The sequence below is a fragment of the Tenrec ecaudatus genome, chromosome 5, assembly GCF_050624435.1.
Source record: "Tenrec ecaudatus isolate mTenEca1 chromosome 5, mTenEca1.hap1, whole genome shotgun sequence".
NCBI lineage: Eukaryota > Metazoa > Chordata > Mammalia > Afrosoricida > Tenrecidae > Tenrec > Tenrec ecaudatus.
In genome coordinates, this window is record NC_134534.1 from 118,422,370 (window position 1) to 118,441,274 (window position 18,905).

The window sequence follows — 18,905 nt, forward strand, 5'->3', positions numbered from 1 at the left end:
TGGAGATCCCCTCATAGAGGGATTTAGGAGAGGAGATAGGTCAGTTAGGGTGTGATGTAGTACCGATGAAGAGCACAGCTTTCCCCCAGATCCTGGATGCTTCCTCCCCACAACTACCATGATCTGAATTCTACCTTGCAGGACTGGATAGGGCAGAGGTTGTATACTGGTGCGTATGGGAGCTGGAGGCACAGGAAATCCAGGGTGGACAATACCTTCAGGACCAGGGGTGTGAGGGGCGATGCTGGGAGAGTGGAGGGTGAATGGGTTGGAAAGGGGGAACTGATTACAAGGATCCACATGTGACCTCCTCCCTGGGAGATGGATGTCAGAGAAGGGGGGAAGGGAGGCTCCGGATAGGGCAAGATATGACAAAATAACAATCTGTAAATTATCAAGGGCTCATGAGGGAGAGGGGGAGCAGGGAAGGAGGGGAAAAAAGAGGACCTGATGCAAAGGGCTTAAGTGGAGAGCAAATGCTTTGAGAGTGATTAGGGCAAAGAATGTACGGATGTGCTTTAAACAATTGATGTATGTATATGTATGGATTGTGATAAGAGTTGTATGAGCCCTTAATAAAATGTAAAAAAAAAGAAAAATAAAGAAAAAGAAGTGTGCTTCTCTAATATGAATAAAACTTTTGTTCACTAATGAAAAAAAAATCTAAAAAAACAAACTCACTGTCCTTAGTTCTATTCCAATTCACAGGGACCCTATAGCACAGGGTAGAATTGTCCCTGTTGGCTTCAGGGACTACAGCTCTTTATGGAAAGAGAAAGCCTCATCATTGCTGATCTTGTGATTGGCGAGCCAGTGAGTAACACACCACATCCCTAGAGCTCCCCAGACTCCTTAGATCCCTGCATTTGAGACAGAGGGCACAGCATTTCCTTTAGTTGACGGGTCTCCTTTTTGTGTATAAGCATTTCTAATTTGGACGTGTGCATGTGTATATTAAACACAAAACAACGAGTCGTTTCGGACTCACAGCGATCCTGTAGGCCAGGGTAGAACTGCCCCGAGGGTTTTTGAGGCTGCAACTGAATCTTTACGGGAATAGAAAGCCCTGTCTTTCTTCAGGGTAGGTGCTAGTAATTTCGAACTCCTGCCCTTTCTGATCACAGACAAACTCGGAACCAGTACACCATCAGGACTCTATTACATACTGATGTCCAAGACCAAAAATCTCAATCCAGTTTATAAAAATGAAAATAACATTGTGGAACAATGAACACAATTTCTGGAGGCATTAAAAATCCATACGGGGCTCTCTGTCTCTGGGTCCCCGGCGCGCACGCCAGGCCCCAGGTCGCAGGAGCAGAGAGTGGGAGGAGGACACCTCGGGACGGTCTCGGGGAGGGAGCCCAGAAAGTACCTTCTCGAGGCCTCAGGACGCCTCCAGAACCCAGGTGCACCAGGCCAGCGACCCAGTTCGGGCGCACTTTCCTGGGGCCTCCTTCCTTCGGGAAAGGGTGTCAGTAGGGCGCTTGCTCCGATGCTTCAGAGGCTGCCCCCACAAGCCCAGGTTCAGGCCACAGCCCACACCCTCCGTGGTTTACAGCTGAGCCAGTTTGCCTGTCATCAAAGCTCCAGGAAGTGCTTTTCAGGGGATTCCTTTGGAATGTTAGGCAAGTGCCCAGGTCTCCGTCCTTCTAAGAAGCTCCGCAGCCACTGGGGACCAGAAACGCCTTGAGAAACAGTACAAAAAGGCCCATTGGGCACATCCGTGAACGCCAACCCCTTTGGGGGCGCTTCCCACGAAAAGGGAATTGAGTTGGAAAAAGTGTAAGTCCAAGTTAACCGCTTTTGTAAGTTATGTTACTGTGGCACCCTGGGTGACAAATGCTTTTATTGCATGCTTTTTAAATGGGATTTAAATACAGATGACAGGCTTCGGTGTAGTCATTTTCCGTTGGGTAATCAGCAGCATTTTGGAGCTGCCTGGTCAAGTGGAGGCACGTGTGGTATGGGGAACTAGGCTAAGAAACTCTTAATTCTTCAGTTCTTTAGTCCTTGCAAGGGTATTACGACGTGAGGGAACTTGAGCTTCTACCTGGGAGGATGAAAAAACGCCAATACGGGTTTGACCTCAAAACGCTAATACGGAACCGTAAAAGTTTACCAGTATTCCACAGTTTAAAATTTAAACAGAAAAATGGTTCCACCTGGTTGAAGCCAATTCAGTGGCATTTGGGGATTAAACCCGGACTTAGTAGCTATTGATCCTCTTTTGCTTTAAAAAGAAATAGAAATTTACTCACATTGGCTCATCAACCCCTAAACTTATTAAATTAGTCCCTCATAAGGCAATTAGAGAATTTTGTGCAAAAAAAATACATATGGGTTGTACTTACATGAATTGCACTATATAACCTGTATGCAAAATAGGCTGGTTTATCTCGAACACACAAATATTAAGAAATCAGAGGGAAGAAAAAGAAACTTTAGGGTGATAATACATATTTTCTACAGAATTTGAGAAACAAAAATGTTTATGTTACTTACAATTTTGAATCATAGTGTTCTAATGACATGAAACCCCTTATTGAATGATGTATTATACTTTCTAATCTTATGAAATAAAATTTCAACACACAGAAAACATAAAACGTATAATTGAGTATAATTTAGATGTTTCTTGATTTCTTAGTATACCCCAGTGAAGAAAAATATGAAAATTGAAAAAGAAATAGAACTAGAAAGTGGCACTGTTTATCACAATTAGATTTCCATTACTGTAGGATTCAGTGTGGTATGTTGTTATGATGAGGGGCTGAGTCAGTTTCAGCTCATAGCAACCCTATGCACAACAGGCTAAATAGCCTACCCTTGAAAATTGGTGAAGAGATCTGAGTATGTTTGAGAAAAATGTGTCCAGGTTTGTTTTAGAACTCATCTCATGAAAATTCTTATGCTATTGGAACAATATAAACTTAGGTATACAGATGACTTTGATGCATGTCATTTGGTCACATTTTTTAAATGACATCTGTAGTCATTCTATAGTGATAATTTGAATAACTGAATGAATTATGTACTTTCTGCTAAAACTTTCTAGGCAAAATAAAATCATCATAAAGATGTTTTCTCTGTAGTTTAAGTGATTACTTTAGGTTTATTAAACCATCTCATCAATTAAAAAAATTATAATAGAATTGCTCTTGAGTTCCCACTAGAATTTAAAATTTTAGAAGACAAGGATTTTTGGTTGTTGTTTCACGTTTCTCTGACCAGAGCCGTAGGTTCTCAAAGGTTTGTTGAAAAAAGCATGAATCAGTTGAAAGGTTTTCTAGTGTGCCTGTTCTCCACTGTTTCTTCTCTCATCGTTGCTACTTACTTTTTGTCTATGGTCTAAAGAGGAAAGTTGTATGTTTCATCATTGCTACATTAGACCCTGACTGGCTCTTCTCCTCCCGGAGACCCTTTTGTAAGGGGATGCCCAGTGGCCTACAAATGGGCTTTGGGTCTCTACTCCGCACTCCCCGCCTCATTCACTGGGATAATTTTTTGTTGTTGTTCTGATGATGCCTGATACCTGATCCTTTGGACACCTCGTGATCACACAGGTGGGTTTGCTTCTTCCATGTGGGCTTTGTTGCTTCTGAGCTAGATGGCAGCTTGTTTACCTTCAAGCCTTTAAGACCCCAGATGCTACATCTTTTGATAGCCAGGCACCATCAGCTTTCTTCACTACATTTGCTTATTTACCCGCTTTGTCTTCAGCTGTTGTGTTAGGAAGGTGAGCAATCATAGAATGCCAATTTAATAGAAGAAAATATCCTGGCATTGAGGGAGTACTTGAACGGAGGCCCGATGTCCTTCTACTACCCTAATACTAAACTATAAATATATGCACATAGATCTATTTACCCATCCTCATATATAAATATATTTGCATATGTACATGCCTTTACTAGACCTCTATAAATGCCCTTTGCCTCCCAGCTCTTTCCTCTATTTCCTTTGACTTTCCTCCTGTCCCACTATCATGCTCATTCCCAACCTGGGTTTCAGCAATTCCTCTTGGCTACAAACACTGATTGCGCCCTACCAGACCTCCCATACCCTCCTCACCACTGATTTGGATCACTTGTTATTCCCTTATCCCTGGTTTGTTAACACCAGTACCTTTCTCCCCACAGCCCCCTCTCCCAAGTTCCCCCGTAACTGTCGGTCCTGTTGTTTTCTTCTCCAGATTGTTCATCCAGCCTATCTTATTTAGACAGACCTGCAGAGATAATAACATGCACAAAAACAGGACAGAGCAGAACCAAGCAACAATATACAACAAAACAACAACAAATCAATGATTAAAAAAAAACCAAAACAAGACACAACAAGAAAGAAAAGCTTGTAGTCAGTTCAAGGATTGCTTGTTGGCCTTTAGAAGTGTTTTCCAGCCCAGTCTGTTAGGGCAACATGTCCTGACCCCAAAGTTCACCTTCAGCATTCCCTGGGAACCTCGCAGCTCGGTTCTCTTGCTGTTCTGTTGAACCCCCTTAGTGTTTTGCCTTGGAGTGGCAGGATCAGATTGGGCACAATTCCCACACTGTGGCTCCGGTGTTGTCCCCTGTATGGTTATGGGTCAGTGAGGGACATCATGCCTCATTGTGGGGCCGGCCATGTGGTCCTCTCTGTGGACTGGCTGCTCTAATCAGGAACATTGTCCTCAAGGCCTGGTGGGCCAGGATGTGCTCTACTTTCTCCTCCTCCCCCTTCACCTGCTCCCATGTGCTCCAATCAGATATGTCCCTCTCCTGGACCTGCAGATTCAATGCCATCCTTTGAAATAAATTCTTCTTGGGGGAGGGGCTCGTGTCTACGTAGTAGTTGGCATTGGGGCTGGCTCTCCAGACCTCTCCACTGGTGCCCTACTCCATGCTTGCAAGTTGCATTCACATCTTGGAACACTGGGTTGAGGTCTGGTCCCTCTTTCCCTGTGGAGAAATAGACAACCCCCTCCCCTTGGGTGGGTTAGTGCCCTGTGCCCTCGCTACCCATTTCTTTATTATTATTATTATTATTTTCCCTTTCCCCACCTCCTCTTTAGTTGCCTACCATATGTATCCCTGTATTTGGTCTGGTCGCTGCCATATCACCTAGTTCTCACCCCAGGAATGTTTGTATACAGTAGCTTTTTCCCTATGCCCATTTTGCATGTTTTTTAAAGCTTACCTCAGCGGACTCATGCTGTACTTGTCCTTTTGTGCTTGACGTACTTTGCTTAGCATGATTTCCTCCACTTCTTCCCATGCAGCGGTGTGCTTTATACGTTCATCACTGCTTTTTAGTGATGCGTAGTACTCCATTGTATGTCTACACCACAGTTTTTTAATCCACTTGTCAGTTGATGGAAATTTGGGTTGTTTCCAACTCCTTGCAATTGTGAACTGTGCCGCAATGAACATTGGAGCACAGATGTTTGGCCTTGATTTGTTTCTTGCCTCTTCTGGGTATATGTCCAGTAGGGGGATTGCTGGGTCATATTCTAACTCGATTTCCATCTGTTTTAGATATTGCCAGATAGATTTCCATAGTGGCTGTACATACTTACAGGTCCACCAGCCATGGGTAAGAGTTCCTGCATCCCCACAACCCCTCCAACACTTGTTGCTTTCTGATTTTTTTTAATTGGGTTATCTTTGAGGGTGCTAGGTGATACCTCATTGTTGTTTTAATGTGCATTTCTCTCATGGCTAAAGATTGGGAACATTTTCTCATATGTTGGCCATTTGGATTTCTGCCCCTATGAAACTTCTGTTCAGGTCCTTTGCCCAACTCCTCAGTGGGCAATTACTTTTTTCTTTTTAGAAGCTAGCAGAGTATTGTAGATTTTAGAAATAAGGCCTTTGTCTGATGTGTCATTGCTAAAGATGTTTTCCCAGTCTGTGGACTCTCTTATTACTCTCTTGGTGAATTCTTTCACTGTATAGAGGTGTTTTATCTTCAGTATATCCCATTTGTAAATTTGTGCCTCATTTGTGTTTGCATCCTTCCCTATTTCTGATAGCTTATGTATTCCCTGTGTCAAAGTTCTCAAGTTGGTACCAATTCCCTCACTGATGGCCCTAGTAGTTTGGAATTTAACGTCAAGGTCTGTGATCCACCTTGAGTTTATTCTTGTACATGGGGTGAGATAAGGGTCTTGCTTCATTTTCCAAGGTCTAGGGTAGAGATTAGATAGTAACACTAAGAGGCCATTCCACCAAGCATGACTGTGCAGTACATGATGCTCCAGGGGCATGGCACACTGAGGTCTACCTCTAGTAAGAATGAAAACATGGATGTCCAGTCTAGGAGGTGGTGTATGACAGCTGAAAATTCCAGACAGCGTGTAGCAATATAGCATGAGCTGGAGCTGTGCTATGATTCTAGAAGACTCCACATTAGTGACATTATTCTACAATGGCTGGTGAAGATAGGAAATAGGCAGTGAGCTTGGATACCCAGGGGGGTTATGAGAGCTGACAAAAGCAAGTTAGGTTCAGGGCAGGACACAAGCTTTGAGGACAAGTGGGGTGAAAGGCATGGGAAGTGGGGACCCATGCTGAAACCCAGACAAATGATTAGGTAAGCATCGAGTTTCATCAGCTACTGTAACATTTTGCTTGACTAGAATTCTGAACCAGAGCGCTGAGTGTTTATTGTACTCAGTGCCCACTGAAAGTACTACTTATACATGATTTAGAAAGTGGCTACTTTTAAGAGAAAGGGACATCCAAGCTTTACAGTATTTCAAAATATTATCCTAAATTGTAGGCACATCAAGATGGTTTTCAGAGATGACAATTTTTAGTCTAATATAGCATCAACTCAATGGAAGTGAGTTTTGCTTTTGGTTATATTGCTAATGACACTTGATGGCACAGTAAGTAAAGTATTTGGGGCTAAATGAAAGGTCGGTAGTTTGAATCTATGGCACTCTGCTTCCATAAAGAGTACAGTCCCGTGGCGCAGCTTTTCTCTGTCCTATAAGGCTGTTGGGCATTGGATTGAACTTAGTGGCAATGGGGTGGATAAAATCTCTCAAGTTTATCTTAGTCAGTAAAATTGCTGGCATTATTCTTAGTGAAGGCTCTCTTTAGGATACCCGGTCATTCATTCTCTAGGAGAATGAGTACTCCATGGGATCTTTTGTTTCTCATCAACCTTTCCTCTTCCACGTTCAGAATTATATTTTCCTTTCTCCCGAGGCTTGTTTTTGAGCCCATCATTTGTGTATTTACTCAATTTATGAGTGGTGTCATTGATTACTTCATTTCCTTGGAGTTTATTATTTCTAGCTCCCAGCTACTGGATCTAATAGTTTCCAAGCTCAGATCTGTAATATCCACAACTGTACCCCCACATTCCACTCATGTGACGATGAGCCCAGCGTCCTGGCACAAGCTCCAATACACACGCTACCTTGTTCCCAGTGTTGATCCACTCCACACCACTGAAATTCTGTATGGCTTCACTTCTTATCGTTTTACTAACTGCTATTTGCCAAGGGTTCTGCCTCCCTCCCTCGTTCTTGCTGCTTCCTCTTCTGTGGTGGGAAAGCAATAAAAGGCTGGATCATCTTCACGTGCTGGTTATCTGGAGCTTCACAGCAGATCTCCCAGAATGACCACAGTGTTCTTCTTGCATCTCCGTTATTGCCCCAAAGTGGTCACTTCCATGTATTGCTGTATAATACCAATGCTTTCTTAATCATGCCATGTTTTCACTTTTAAAGCCTTCTCTACCCTTTATCTGACCATTCCCTGCTGCTGTTGTTGCTTGTTTAGTCCAGGTTACATAAAAGCTCCAGCAGGCTAGTTTTGCTTTGTGTTATGTATGTGTTTTGGTGGTTCCTGTGGCTCAATACACCCAAACTAGGTAGTATCATATTACAACATATAAAGAAATATTAGCAACGATGGTCTCAGAAACAGACCAACAATCAACTGCAGAAAAGCTCTCTGCTTGAGCAAATCACCCAGAATGTGGTGAATTCTTCTGTACTTGCTGAGGATTATTTGAGAACAAGCACATTGTTAGGGACTCTATTTTCTGGTGCTTTTGCCGAGTCAGTAAAACACAAATTAGCATCTCTCTGCCATTGTATAGTTTCACCCACCATCTATCTCATGTCAGCAAGCATTCCGTTTGTTTCATATGTGCTTCTGAATCCAGCTGGGATTTCTGGCAGTTCACTGTTGATGTCCTGTTGTAACCATTTTTGAAATATTTTATTAAAACTTTACCTGCATGTGTTATCAGTGATAATTTTATAATTTCCATTCTGTTGCATCGCATCACCTTTTTTGGAATGGGCATAAATCTGGATCTCTTCCAGTGGGTTGACCAGGCAGCTGTCTTCCAAATTTCTTGGTGAGTGCTTCCAGTATTTTGTTAATTCCCAGAGCCTTGTTTTTCTCTAGTGCCTTTAGTGCACGTTGGCCTTCTTCCTTCAGTACTATTGGTTCTTGGTCCTATGCTACTTCTGGAAATGGTTGAATGTCAACCTATTTTTTGATACCATAACTCTGTGTAATCTTTTCATCTTTATTTAATTAAATCATATTATTGGGGGCTCCTAAAACTCTCATCACAGTCCATACATAAATCTATTGTGTCAAGCACACTTGTACATTTGTTGCCATCATCATTCTCACATCATTTTCTTTCTACTGAGCCCTTGGTATAGCTACTTATTTTTCCCTCCGTCCCACCACCCCCTCCCTCATATACCCTTGATAATTTATATTATTATTTTGTCATGTCTTTCACTGTCTGAAATCTCCCTTCACCCATTTTTCTGTTGTCCATCCCCCAGGGAGAGGGTTATATGTAGATTCTTATAATCAGTTCCCCCTTCCTACCCCATCTTCCTTCTACCCTCCCAGTATTGCCACTCTCACCACTGGCCCTGAAGGGATCATGTGTCCTGGATTCCCTGTGTTTCCAGTTCTTATCTGTACCAGTGTATATCCTCTAGGTCTAGCTGGATTTGTAAGGTAGAATTGGGATCATGATAGTGGGAGTGGGGTAGGGGAGGAAGCATTTAAGAAAACTAGAGGAAAGTTGTATGTTTCATCATTGCTACGTTGCACCTTGACTGGCTCATCTCCCCATGACCCTTCTGTAAGGGGATGTCCAGCTACCTACAGATGGGCTTTGGGTGCCCAATCTGCACTCCCCCTCATTTACAATAATTTGGTTTTTCATTCTTTGATGCCTGAAACCTGATCCCTTCAACACCTCATGATCACACAGGCTGGTATGCTTTTTCCATGTGGACTTTGTTGCTTCTGAGCTAGATGGCTGCTTGTTTACCTTCAAGCCTTTAAGAATTCAGATGCTATATCTTTTTTTTTCTTGTAGTTAGTTCAAGGATCATTTGTTGGCCTTTAGGAGTGTTTTCCAGTCCAGTCTGTTGGGGCACCATGCCCTGGCCCCAAAGTCCACTTTCAGAATTCCCTGGGGACCTTGCGGCTCCATTCTCTTGCTGTTCCGCTGCACTCCCCCAGTGCTTTGCCTCGGTGTGGTGGGATCAGGTCAGGCGCAATTCCCACACTGTGTCTCCGGTGCTGTCCCCTGTAGTGCCATGGGTCAGTGAGGGGCATCATGTCTTATAGTGGGGCCAGCCATGTTGTCCTCTCTGTGGACTGGCTACTCTAATCAGGAACATCATCCTCATGGTCAGGTGGGCAGATGCTATATCTTTTGATAGCCAAGCACCATCAGCTTTCTTCACCATGTTTGTTTATGCACACATTTGTCTTCAGTGATCATTTCAGGAAGGTGAGCATCATGGACTGCCTATTTAACAGAACAAAATGTTCTTACATTGAGGGAGTACTTGAGTGGAAACCCAATGTCCATCTGCTATACTAATACTAAACCTATAACTATATGCACATAGACCTATTTCCCCATTGTCATCTATAAATATGTTTACATACGTACACACCTGTATTTAGACCTCTATATATGCCCTTTACCTCCTAGTTCTTTCCTATATTTCCTTTTACTTTCCCCATCCCACTATTGTGCTCAGCCTTCATTTGGGTTTTAGTAATTCCTCTTGGTTACATTACCCTTCATCAATCCTTAGTAGGCCCCTTACGCCCTCCTCACTACCAATTTTGGATCACTTGTTTTTCCCTTGTCCCTGGATTTGTTAATACCCACTTCCTTTTCCCCACCTCCCCCTCTCCCATGTCGCCCCGAAACCTTTGGTCCCGTTGTTTTCTCCTCCGGATAGTTTATCTAGCCTATCTTATCTAGATAGACCTGCAGAGTTAATAATATGCACAAAAACAAGACAGATAAAAACAAAGCAACAAAACAAAACAACAAAGACAATGACCAAAATAAGAAGAGAAAAGCCTGTAAATAGTTCAAGGTTTGTTTGTTGACCTTTAGGAGTGTTTTCTGGTCAAATCTGATGGGGTGCCATGCCCTGGCCCAAAGTCTGTTTTTGGTATTCCCTGGGGACTTCCTCACTCTGCTTCCCTTGCTGTTCTGTTGCACGCCCTTAGTGTTTTCCCCGGTGTGGTGGGGTCAGATTGGGCACAAGTTCTTGGTCTTATGCTACCTCTGGAGATGATTGAATGTCAACCTATTCTTTTGATAACATAACTCTGCATATCCTTTCCATTAAAAAAAATACATCCTGCATCATTCAACATTTTGCCCAAAGAATATTTCTATATTGAAACACAAGGTTTTCATTTTCCTTTAACTCTTTCAGCTTGAGGTGTGCTGTGCAGGTTCATCTCTTTCGGTTTTCTAGTTGCAGGTCTTTGCACATTTCATTTTGCCTTTTGACATTTTCTGTTCAGCTCTTTGACTTCATCATTTCTTCCATTCGGTTTAATGACTCTACTTCAAGAGCAAGTTTCACAGTCTCTTCTGATATTCACTTTGTTGTTTTCTTTCATTTTTCATGAGCATTTGCTTTCTTTATGCATCAGACTCTTATGTCCTGCCACAGCTCACGTGATGTTCGACCATCAGTGTTCTGGGTACTGAAATGCCCAATGTACACAGTCTTGGTGATGGAATGGTCAAGTTTTCTGCTGCTAATGGACAAGTGGATGGTTTGAACCCACCCAGCGGCTCTGCAGGAGAAAGACTTAGTGATCTGCTTTGACTGACTAGGAGCCCTATGGGGTTTCTGTCTATCAGGGAAACCTACTAAATGGCAGCGGTTGCAGGATCTGATCAGAGAAAGTACACACAGTCACCTTGTAAAGACACACTTTTTTGTGTGTATTTGTTTGACTTGTTGTAATTGCCTTTTATCACTATACTCCCTTACTAATAATAAATTTTAGTTTCACAGACCCCATGATTACTTTGAGCATAGAGTGAACCAACTCTATGACACATTCAGTGTCTGTGGCAACAAAATAAAAAAAAAACTGGATAGAAGAGAATTTCAGGTCCAAAAGGATATCAAGAATAGCCGAATCCAGAAACAGCAAACTACCACTGCTGGATTAAACTCAGCCCATTGCCTGCTTTTGTAAATAAGATCCTCTTGGAACCCAGTAGACACATTTTCAATATCATTTGGCTGTTTTGGCCTGGCAATATTAGAGCTGAGTGTTTTGACCAATTCAAGGCAGAAACTATTGAATATCTTTTTTGACAAAGAACAAACAAAACACTTCACAAAAGAAAGGCTTGTAGTTAGTTCAAGGATCGTTTGCTGGCCCTTAGGAGCGTTTTCCAGTCCAGTCTGTTGGGGCACCACGCCCTGGCCCCAAAGTCCACTTTCAGCATTCCCTGGGAACCTTGCCACTCCATTCCCTTGCTGTTTCACTGCACTCCCCCAGTGCTTTGCCTCGGTGTGGTGGGATCAGGTCAGGTGCAATTTCCACACTGTGTCTCCGGTGCTGTCCCCTGTATCGCCCTTAGTCCCTGAGGGGCATCATGTCTCACTATTGAATATCTTATGGAAACAGCTTTCTGTCTCCTGATCTAAACCTTCCTTCTGATTTTTTAATTCTAGCTTTTGTATGTTTATTTTTGTTTCATCAAAATAGCATATGCTTATGGCAGAGATTTTTGAAGGAATCTTCATCTCATAGGGATCCCTTGTGGGTTTCTGAGTCTGTAACTGTTTATGGGAGGAGAGAGCCCAATCACCCACTATGCAGATTGCAGGCCAACACGTTTCTCAATCATATATCTGGATGAAGTTGGAATTGAAAATGGGTTAATTATTATTACTCTTCAATTTGGGATGTAGAAATATGAACTGTGAATAATTGTCTAGTCTGTGTCTTATCTTTCCCCTTTCTTAATGACTACCATCAAGGAAAAGAAACTTTAACATTTTGATGAAATCTAATTTAATTAAAATTTCTTCTTGGAGTACACACTTAGCTTTCCATTAAGGACAGGATCAGGAAAACATCCTCCAGTGCTTTCTTCTAGAAGATTTGTAATTTTAGCTTTTATATCTAGAGCTAATGAGAGCCTCCTTGAAATAGATTGATTGACACAGTGGCTGCAACAGCAGGCTCCAAATAACCTTTGGGAGGATGGCTCAGGAGAGGGCAGTGTTCTGTCTGTTGAACCCAGTTTTGCTGTGAGTAGGAACTAGCTCAAAGGCACCTAACAGCAACGGCCACGGTTTAGGTCTATGTTCCAGTGTTGTGTGTGGGATAAAGTATGGGCCAAAGTAATTTCCCCCCGTGTGTATCCAGTTGGTGTGGCAAGGTTTGGTAATAAGACTATTCTTCCTCTCACTAAATTCTCTTTGGACTTTTGCAAAAACAAACAAACCAGTTCATCATTATATTGGTTGACATCAGCGTTTCTCAACCTGTGGGCCGTGACCCCTTTGGGGGCATCCAATGACCCTTTTACAGGGGTTACCTAAGACCATCGGAAAACACATATTTCCCATGGTCTTAGGAACCAAGACACTGCTCCTTTATCCATCTCCAGGCCGGTCTTCCCACATGCAGATACGCCCACCTATGAGTACCCAGCGTGAAGACTGTTACCCATGCTACACCATGCTATAAGACAAAATTTCATTTATTTGTCATTAGAAATAATTACTTCACAAGGTATAATTACATATTATTTGGTGATGAATTACTATGCTTTAATTATGTTCAATTTTTAACAATGAAAATACATCCTGCATATGAGATAATTATATTATGATTCATAACAGTAGCAAAATTACAGTTATGAAGTAGCAACAAAAATAATTTTATGGTTTGGGGTCACAACAACCCGAGGAACTGTATGAAAGGGTCGTGGCCTTAGGAAGGTTGAGAACCACTGGTCTACATGATTGAGTAGATATATTACATTTTATTATATAGTTATATATATATTGTATCAATAATATTAGATGACAACAGAGTGAGTGAGGATGAGGTGTAGGTGTGTATGTAATACACACACCTCTACACACATACCTCACTAAATGCAATGATGTATTCAACGAGGTTTCAAAGAGTCTGTGGAAAAATTCTTGTATCTTTCAATTCCATTTTTCCATGAACTTTGAAAGTTCCCTTGTATAAAGCAGTGGTTTTAGTTTTCTAGAGAATTATGAAAAACACAAACGAGATTTTTTAGCGTCATCTGCCCTCGGCGCCGCCTCCTGCTCCTCCCGCTGCCCTGAGTCACTCACTGCCCGTGCAGCTCCAAGAGCACCGGGTTCCGCGTGCTGGCCGCCGATAATTTGGAATTCTTACAACATGGCAGACATTGACAACAAAGAACAGTCTGAACTTGATCAAGATTTGGATGATGTTGAAGAAGTAGAAGAAGAAGGAATTGGTGAAGAAACAAAAATCAAAGCACATCAGCTGACTGTTCAGATGATGCAAAATCCTCAGCTCCCTGCAGCCCTTCAAGAAAGACTTCATGGTCTGGTCCAAACACCAACAGAATACATTGGAAGCTTGCCCAAGGTAGTTAAGAGACGAGTGAATGCTCTTAAAAATCTTCAAGTTAAATGTGCCCAGATAGAAGCCAAATTCTATGAGGAGGTTCGTGATCTTGAACGAAAATATGCTGTTCTCTATCAGCCTCTATTTGATAAGCATTTTGAGATCATCAACGCGATTTATGAACCTACGGAAGAAGAATGTGAGTGGAAACCTGATGAAGAGGAGGAAATTGCAGAGGAGCTGGAAGAAAAGGCCAAGGTTGAGGATGAGAAGGATGAAGAAAAAGAAGACCCCAAAGGAATTCCTGAATTTTGGTCGACGGTTTTTAAGAATGTTGATTTACTCAGTGATATGGTTCAGGAACACGATGCACCTATTCTGAAGCACTTGAAAGATATTAAAGTGAAGTTCTCAGATGCTGGCCAGCCTATGAGTTTTGTCTTAGAGTTTCACTTTGAATCCAATGAGTATTTCACAAATGAGGTGTTGACAAAGACATACCGGATGCGATCGGAACCAGATGGTTCTGATCCCTTTTCTTTTGATGGACCAGAAATCATGGGTTGTACGGGGTGCCAGATAGATTGGAAAAAAGGGGAAAATGTCACATTAAAAATCATTAAGAAGAAGCAAAAACACAAGGGGCGTGGAACAGTTCCTACCGTGACTAAACCGGTTTCCAATGACTCTTTCTTTAATTTCTTTGCCCCACCTGAAGTTCCTGAGAGTGGGGATTTGGATGACGATGCCGAAGCTATCCTTGCTGCAGACTTTGAAACTGGTCACTTTTTACGTGAGCGTCTAATCCCAAGATCAGTGTTATACTTTACTGGAGAAGCTATTGAAGATGATGGTGAGGAAGGTGAAGAAGCAGATGAGAAAGGGGAAGAAGAGGGAGATGAGGAAAATGATCCAGATTATGATGTGAAGAAGGATCAAAGCCCTGCAGAGTGCAAGCAAGAGTGAAGTAGAAGTATGTGGCCTTGAGGGTAACCTGCACTGTAATAGCCTAAGCACAACTATTATTTACTCACAGCCCGATGTTTTGTATTTTCTTTGTAGCCTCCGTAATTTTTTTTTAAAGGAAAGGAACTGATTTTAAAGACACATTTGCTCTACCTATCATTTTAACTATAATTTTTCTGTAAGATATATTGCGTGTATAGATTCTCTCAAGCATGTTCATTGCTACATAGTTTGGTTCTTGTTGACTATTTTTATTATGTAACTAACAGATTGCAGTTAATGGAATTTAACAGAACTGGCAAATGAAACAGATTTCTTCCTTTGCAAATTTATTTTCCTGAAGAACCAAAGTATTTTTGCAGCCAGCAGGTGAATGAGTTTAAGTCTGCTTGCAGTAGCTGTGCCTTTCATTACTTTGTTAAGGAAATGCAGTGACTTATACTAAAAGAGATAACTTAGTAGTTTTTTAAAGTATATGTCAAGTTATATGGTTAAGAATTTCCAGTAAGACCTCATTTAATAACTATCAGATTGTTTAGATTTTTGGACTTTAGTGACAATTAACTATAAAGATGCTAATTCATAGAATGGGTATTGTTTGCCCAAGGAATGAATGAAATAAAACCTAGTAGTTAATCCCATACTTATTTAACTATACATTTAAATTTAATCTCCATTAACTAAGCATCTTTTCTTTGTGGTAGGGTCAACCTTCTGCTTCCCTGGAAAGGATGACATTTCCATCATTTGACAAGCCTATTTCAAGTGTTTTTTGTTGTTGTTGTTTATTTGTTTGCTTGCTTTTGTTTTTGCAGTCTAAAATAAAAATGTCATATAATTAAAAAAACACAAATGATTATTTTCTGGCAGAGATTATGAAAGATTATTACTTCTACAAATATTTAATATAATTTACCTATGAAGTCATTTACCTTGGAATCTTCTTTGTAGCAGGGCTTTAATTTTTGAATATAATCGACTTTAAACAATAAGGCTATGTTTATATTCTCTTTTCTTGAAACATTTTTTGTTGATTCATGTCTTTTAAGAAATTTGTGTAGTTAATCTAAATTGATAACGTTAGTGTCATGAAGTTAGTCTTTTTTCTTTTAATTTCTGTGAGAGTTTTTATCAATTTAATGTCTTTTAAAAAAGAACTAGCATTTAAAAATTTGTTTTTGATTCCTTTATTTCTTCTCTTTTCCTTCTTATTTATTTTTTTCTATTTTGTTCAGTTGAATTTACTTTCTTTTACTAGCTCCTTAAAGTATAAGCTTTTAAAAAAATATTCTTTCTAAATAATCACTTACAGCTAGACAATTCCCTCTGTGGACTGCTTAAGCTGTATTTTATTTTTTTCTCTTGTTTTTATTTTCATAATTTTCCAAACATATCACTATGAACAGATATATATTTTTATACTGGATTCTAATTTGTTTATTGTGGTCACAGAATGTGCATAATATGTTATAATTTTTAAAATTTATTGAGACTTGTATCTTGGTGAATATGCCATGTGCACTTGAAAAATATATATACTTTTGTGGTTCAAAAGAATGTTATGTAAACATAAGTTTTGAAAAGTTGGCTCATAGTGATTGGTCTTTACTGAATTTGTTCTACTAATTATCAAAAAACAAATGATAAAATCTCCCTCTGTAGTTGTGAATTTCTTATTTTGCTTAGTTATGTAGTTAAAATATATTTTTCTAATTTTTAAAATTGTATTGGCATATAATTCACATTCATATAGTTTAATAGTGTGATCATTTTAAGAAAAGTTGTGCAATCGTAATCACAATCAATTTCAGATGGCTGCTTGTTTGAAGACAAGCCCTTAAGATTCCAGACACAATACTTTTTTATCATTAAGCACCATTTGTTTATTTACCACACTTGCTATAGCACCCATATCTTCAGTGATCTCTTCATGAGGGCGAGTATAGAGTAGGGCCATGTCATAAGAATTAATTGTTTTTAGATTGAGCTGTTATTAAGTGTGAACTTAAAATCTATTTATATAGTTATGGTATATATAAACATATATGTTTCATTTTAGAAGCATCACTATCATTTTATATAGTATAGAATTTTATAAATCATCCCCATGGGGGATAAGGTAATTCTATTGATATCATTAATTTAGCTAATGGGCTTAGCAATTAAAACACTGTTGAGAAAAAGAAATTGTACATGCATAGCTCAGCTTTTCAGATGTTGACATGAACAGATTAACAGTTTAAGTGACTGGTCACTACACAAACACTGGGGATAGGATACATTTTCAATAACACTCATTCACAAAGGCAGAAAAATACTTTCTCAGATTAACATATGTCACAAAAAAGCAAAGAGAGCATAAAACTAGTAAATATATGATAGTTCTGGGACACCATTCACAGGGTACCCTCAAAGCAAGAGATTCAAATCAAAATCCAGCCAACACCAATTCCAGAATATTAGGATAGCAGTCAGTCATCTGCATCATCTCACACTAGGGTAGTTTGCCTTAAGTCCAAGGGAGCATGTTTTAAAGCAGTTTCTTAAACCTGCTTCAGATGAGTTTAAGGTAAATCCCTCTGATTTGGAAAGCCACTAAGGAGCTGATAATGTTTAGTGGGCTTTACCTTATCAGCTCATTAGTGGCTTTCCAAACCAGATCCTTCTGAGGTGGCCTATGAAGGATGTTGTGAGCCTTGAAAGGACAGCCTAAAATCCTAGATGACTACAGCATCCAGTCTGGATCACCAAGGACTGTATAGAAACTAGGTCAAAAGTGTCCACTTAGGAACATAATACCAGGTGCATTCTTTCCTATTAAGTACTGTTAAACATGCTTTTCCCAAGATGGCATGTTGCTCTACCCAGTTTACCCATCAATGAAAGTGTAATTGCCTTCTCCAAGACAGACCCATCTCCCTCTCATGTCTTGACTTGTGTTTCCAGGATGATTTGCTAATCACTCCCATAGGAGCATCTATTGATTTGGAGTGACCTTAGAACAATGTTGTATGGCAGCAACTGGTTGGTCATCTCCCTCCATCCTCCCCTAGCCTTAACTTTAACCATATCCCTAGCCCTAGCTCTAACCCTAAACCTAACCCTAAACCTAACCTTAACTCTAACCCTAACCTTAAATAAAGTTAAATTAATATAAGCAATGTTTTTGGCCACATTACTTAATGTCCTAGCCCTAGCCCTGGCCACATTACTTAATCTCTTTTGGAGGGCCTAAACTACTAGAAAAATGATAAAATTATGTCTTACAGATTGACCTATTCTTTACACTTGCCTCTGCCACCCACCAGGTGGGCCCAGACCAGATACATCCTCAGTGATTTTTGAAATCAAATTATCAGGAGAATCATTCTTAAGAGTTTCCTTAACAGATTCAAAGCTTTCTTCTAAAATAACCCAATGTCCAATGTTACATTATTGTTTACATTATTCAAATTATCTCTAATCAAGTTTAATTCATATCTATGTTGGTTGTATGGGTATAGTTTAATAAAACAATCAGAAACATTCCAATCACATTTCAATGACATTTGTTTTTGTAAATCAATAAGTTGCTCTTTGACCCAGACCTTCATTCCTGAGGGCTCTGGGTCATTCCCTGCATGTGATGCTTCTGCCAAAACTACTATTCGTGGACTTACAGAATGTCTCATCCACCAGCATGGCATCCCACATAGCATTGCTTCAGATCAAGGAACTCACTTCACAGCAAATGCAGTGCACCAATGGGCCCATTCCCATGGAATCCACTGGTCGTATCATGTTCCTCATTATCCTGAAGCTGCCGGCTTGATAGGACAATGGAATGGGCTCCTAAAGACACAATTACGGCGCCAACTAGGTGGCAACAACTTGCGGGGCTGGGGCAATGTTCTCCAGGAAGCTGTATATGCTCTAAACCAGCGGCCAATATATGGTGCTGTGTCTCCAATAGCCAGAATTCATGGGTCCAGGAACCAAGGGGTGAAAGCTGGAGTGGCACCACTCACTATTACTCCTAGTGATCCACTTGCAGCATTTTTG

General features: G+C 40.6%; 1 pseudogene; it reads left to right on the forward strand.

The window, feature by feature from the left end:
* Nucleotides 1–13,659: 13,659 nt before the first annotated feature.
* LOC142448920 (nucleosome assembly protein 1-like 1 pseudogene) lies at nt 13,660–14,864 on the forward strand (annotated as a pseudogene).
* Nucleotides 14,865–18,905: the final 4,041 nt, after the last annotated feature.